Source organism: Cannabis sativa, chromosome 5 (genome assembly GCF_029168945.1).
Source record: "Cannabis sativa cultivar Pink pepper isolate KNU-18-1 chromosome 5, ASM2916894v1, whole genome shotgun sequence".
In the NCBI taxonomy this organism is placed as follows: Eukaryota; Viridiplantae; Streptophyta; class Magnoliopsida; order Rosales; family Cannabaceae; genus Cannabis; species Cannabis sativa.
Genome location: NC_083605.1, coordinates 24713811 through 24719319, shown reverse-complemented (window position 1 = coordinate 24719319; position 5509 = coordinate 24713811). Strand labels below are relative to the sequence as shown.

The 5509-nt window shown below is 25.1% G+C and overlaps 1 long non-coding RNA gene across 1 annotated transcript; it reads left to right on the top strand.

Annotated features, from left to right (window-relative positions):
- The first annotated feature begins 2121 nt into the window (after positions 1-2121).
- On the top strand, positions 2122-3359 carry LOC133037854 (uncharacterized). Its single transcript, XR_009687837.1, has 2 exons — positions 2122-2750; positions 3017-3359. It is a non-coding gene; the product is annotated as an uncharacterized LOC133037854 (long non-coding RNA).
- The last annotated feature ends 2150 nt before the right edge of the window (positions 3360-5509 follow it).

Below are 5509 nucleotides of genomic sequence, written 5' to 3'. Positions count from 1 at the left end.
TTTTGGATGGTATCATGTTGTTTTGAGTGTTGTTTGAAGACTGATTGATGTTTGTGAATTTGCGTAAAAAATAATTGAATATCTGTTTCTGGAATTATTTTTATTGGATAGTATGGAAAACATTAAGCAATTTACTTTTTTACAGAACTCAATTTCGATTTAATTTGAATTAGTTATGATTTTTTAAAGTTTCAAAAATATCGGGATGGTGTCACTGCACCACGCGCGCGCAGAAATCATGCAGCACCCTTGCTGCGCCGTGTTTCCTCGCCCAAGCACTCCCATTCGCGCCCATGGACAGTATGCAATGCATACTGTCCGTACAACTCGCAATTTTTTTGTTTTTCTTCAATTTTTCATGCTATTTAATGGATTTAACTACCGATTTTTTGTGTAGTTTTGTATTTAGACATTTATTATTCCTAATTCAATTCTAAATATCATAATTAAATTAATTAATTTTTAAAATTAATTCATGATATTAGTGTAATTTGAATTTGAAAATAGTAAATATCTATCTTTTTTTGCTTAATTATCTATCTTATTTTTAAATTTGATTATATCTTATCTTATTTTTAAATTTAAGGTCAGATTTTAAATTTTAAATTAAATATTTTTTTTTAAATAATTTGACCTTATTTAAATTTAAAAATAAGATAACTATAATCATGTAATTTTGAATAGAAATAAGATATTTTGCTAACTTCTAAATTTTGTTATTTTATTTATTTAAATTAAATCATAAAATCTGAAAAAGATATTTATTTATCTTTTTTATTTTTATTGAATATTTAATTTATAAAATAACATTAAATTTTAAAAAGTAGTTAGCAAATTTTGAAATGATATTTAGGCTAGTTGAAACCTAATTTTTTAAAATTGTAGGTTTAATTTTAAATATTATTTTATTAATTTTGAAAATATATATTTTATTATATTATTATTTTTTTTCGAAAATAAATATTTTTTTTATTTAATTATTTTTTCGAAATTTAATTGTTTAAAATTAAATAAATCCTACATCCAACTATCTAGCTAACCTTGTTGCAAGAGTATGAGTTTTAGCTTGTTTGTAAGTTTTTAAAACCTATTATTGCTTGATTGCAAATAGCCATGGTTAACTTGTTGACAGATCCAATGATCTGATTTTAACTCATGGCTCCCTTGGTCAAGTAAATAATTTGTAACAGGTAATTTTCCAATCTTCTTTCATCTGTGTATGACCTAGCAACATGATAGGATCCATCCAAATTGTGTGTCTGTGTGAGCCTATATGTTTAATTTTGTTATAGATGCGTATAGGTTGTTGTTGCTAAATAAAATATCATAGTTTTTGATAGATTTTATTTAGGCCCATTTAGTTTTGGGCCTATTCAATTAATAACAGTTGTTCATTTTAAGGTTAAATTCCTCTCTTTTGGGCCTTGTGTGAGAGTTGGGAGCCATAGAAGTGGGTACGACATACTGAACCCATCACCCCCTCACATGAACCACCCCAATTGTGAAGGCCCATTTGCCTGATTTGAATAGGGAAATTTACACCCATTACTGCCTTTTTCATTTTTTTTTTCATTTATACTGTCGCACGGAGTATATAACTTTTATACTGTTTTTTTTTCTCTACTGTGTCAATTATTTTTACAATGTCTTTCATTCTTACTTTGACATGTTTATACTATTCTTCTAAAGATTTGTTCTTCATAGTCTTATATAAAATATGTATTATGCATTGTTGTCATATTTATGTTTTTATCATTTTATAATAATAATAAAATAGGAAATAATGAGTAGTTGTGGCTCCCCACATCAAAATTTAAATTTTATTGTTTTATTAGAGTGATTGATTTGGACGTGAGATGTGACAACACACTACTCACTAAAGCAACCCTCTCATCAACTTTATTTATTTATTTATTTATTTAATTTTAATTTTCTTTTTCATAAAACTCCCTTCATATTTACTCTTTGCCTGTAAAAAAAATATGTTTCTCTCTCTCCTTTATCCTTGTGTCTCTATTACTATAAGACATAAGATCTTGTTTAGTGATTCACTAGCAAAACCCACCTCCTAAACTCTTTCACTTCCTCTCTTCTTTTCCTTCTCTCTCTCTCTCTCTCTATACGTTTCTTTTTTTTTCTTCTTGACTGTCCTTTTGCTGTAGTAAACCTGTTCACAAATATTTCTCTATCTCAACCTTTTCTCCATCTGTATATAAGGGGTTTAAAAGAAAAACTTAATTTGACATTGGTTTTTCTTTAGATCAGTGAAGATAGACAAGCATATATATATAAAAGATGCAAACAGCCGAAAGAAAGTTCAAAAGTCTCCCAAATCTGATAAGGTTTTTTTCTATTGTTCTTGTGTTGTTTTAAGAGTTTTTTCAAGTTGATTATATTTCTTATTTTTTTTTTCTTGCATGTTTTTTTTTGTTAGTCTTATTTTATAGTTTTCTGTTTGTTGCAAACAGCCAAAAGAAAGTTCAAAAGTCTCCCAAATCTAATAAGGTTTTTTTCTATTGATCTTGTGTTGTTTTAAGAGTTTTTTTCAAGTTGATTATATTTCTTATTTTTTTTTTCTTGCATGTTTTTTTTTGTTAGTCTTATTTTATAGTTTTATGTTTGTTTGACTCTGTGTCTTGTTGTTGTTTTGGTTTTATTTTGTTAACTCTTAGGGAAAGAGTAAATACCAAGTGAAGATTGTTCAATCAACTGATCTGTTCGAAGACATAATTAGGAAAAGGGTTGTCGAGGTGTGTCATTTCATTATTTTAGTTTTAATGTTTTTTTATGCTTGTTGTTTATGTTCTTAAATTTTTTTTTGTGTTGTTTTAGTAGTATTTTCTTATGTTTTTTTATAGGATGGGAATCCAAGTACACCCGATCGAAATACTATTATTCCAAAGTTTTTTTATGCTTGTTTTTTTTTTCTGTAGTTTTTTTGTGTTGTTTTAGTAGTGTTTTCTTATGTTTTTTTATAGGATTGTTGTTGATTTAGTAATTTTTTTCTCTTTGCGAGATTTTATAGTTTTTTCCTAGTGTTTCTATGATTCTGGTGTTGATTTGTCCGTCCCCAACCACGAAGGAGGTGCCGTTTGTGCTTTATTACTGTTAACAGTATAAAAGTAAATATTTTAGGTCTGGACAGTATGAAAGAAAAAAAAAAGGGCTTGGACAGTAAAAAAGAAATTATTGCCGTGTGGCAGTATTATTGTAAAACTTTGGGAAAAAACAGTATTTTTGTAAGTTTCCCTTTGAATAACTGTACTAGGTTAATTAAATTAGTTTAACCTAATAAAATTGATTAGCAACATAATTAATTCCATTTATTTTGAAATTAATTTAAGAAAACCATAGTTTAAAGAATTTTTTATTCTAAGCTAAACTATATGTATTTTCTTGTATTTAATTAAATATAGAATTATAACCATCTAGATTCTTTCTGAAGCTTAATTTGAATTTTTCATTAAATATTCCTATTTAAGTTGAAATTTAGTTATCTCTAACTAATCAACTTAAATCTGAATATCTTTTGAATTTCAAATTTCAAAATTAAGTTGAGGAATTTTAGGAATTGGTTATTAAGATTCTTTAGATATTTTTTAAGTTGATATTTTTTCAAATATTAACTTAAAATGGAATATTTTCAAATTAAGTGGTTACAACTTAATTTTTGATATTTAGTTAAATTTAAATTTGAAAATATTTAAGTTCTAGATTTTTTCTAATACAACTTAAATTAGATATTTTTTTTCAAATTTTGTGGAAAAGATACTTAGTCAAATAAGATATCTTCTAGATAGTTATTTCTAGACTACTTATTATTTCTAATATTAAATAGAAAAATATTATACATTGTGAAATTAATTATTTAAATAATTAATTTTGGTACAATTTATTTTAAGTATATTTTTTTCCTAGTATTAAACTAGAGATTAATAATTAAGCCTTCTCTACACTTAATTATTTATTTCTTGAATTTAATACATTTAATTAACTTGAAAATTAAATATCTAAGTTAATTTTCATCATGATACTTAAATATTTCTTTTTCATGACACTTAATTAAATAGAAAATTATTTTAGTTGAAATTTATTTTTTCAACTTAAATTTAAATAATTTTCAAAATATATTTTTTCTTTATTTTATTAATCAATTTTCGAAATTGCATTTCATAATGCAAGATGATTTTGAATTTATCTTGAAAAATAGATTAAGTTGTAAATTAATTATTTATTTTAATTAATTCTTGGACCAACTTAAATCAATGATTTTTTCATTTATTCATTAATTTAAAATAAATGAATTAAAGTATATTATTAGAAATTGAATTAATTAGTCAAAGGAAAATCTAGATAGGTGATATTTTTGCTTGAAGTATTTCTCTAAGTAATTATTATTTAAGTATTTCGAAAATATAAAGTTTTTGTACTTTCTTTTTCAAAATACAATAAATATATTCTCATGAAAATTTATTTTGAGTTGCAAATTAATTTAAATTAATACAACTTAAATAATTTTCGTAAAATTTATATATCAAAATTACTACTGAGATGGAAATAATTCAATTTATTTCAATCACCATCTAAGTATAATTTTATAGATATTAAATTAAATTCTAATTTAGAATTTTAATTCTGAATTCGATATTTAATGAATATATTTTTATTATAAATAATTATGAAAATACATTTTAAATAATGAGCTTTATTATTATTAGGACATTCGATCTCCATTGTTGGTCTTACAATAGTTAAATGTTTTCAATATAACCTCGAGACGCTAGACTTCGTCCCCCTTATGGATGGTTATTCGTTGAACGCATTTAACACCGTAAGATCTCATTTGATAAGTGTTTTGTAAGTTTTCGTCTCTATTAGACTCTCCCCTACGGTGACTACTTAGAGATAAACTTATAAAACATGAAACAATGGTGGAAGCTCATAAAATGAGAATAACCTTGACTCTCACCTACCGGGACAACGTTGGATTCTTATTTTGATCGAATAAAAGGTTGCTAGAATGGTTTGCATTTTAGATGAGCTGACAACTCTATTCAATGAATGATACTTTGACTCTCGCCTACCGGGACACTGTATTAGTTTGTTGGAAACCTTGGAAATTATTTAGGATTGTATGTTTTAGTATTTTCACTTGTCATTCTACTTGCTATATGTTTAATAATTTCTGAATTGTGTATGAATTTATATTGAACCATGTTATTTTCTGTTATTAAATTGTAGTTTACTTTCGAATCTTCATTGTTGGTCTAACATGTTTGTTTTTCTAATGAGATAAATCCCTAATGGATTTTCACCATTAGACATACATAATAGTGTAAGATCTCGAAAGATAAATATTGTATATGCAACATTTAGCTGTTCATCAATTGATGACACCTTAGACTAGTATTTTTACAATATGAAACAAGAAGATTGTATAAATAAGATTACTTTGTCTTTCGTTAATCGAAGCATCGTTGGATTCTTATTTAAACAACGAAATTATCCT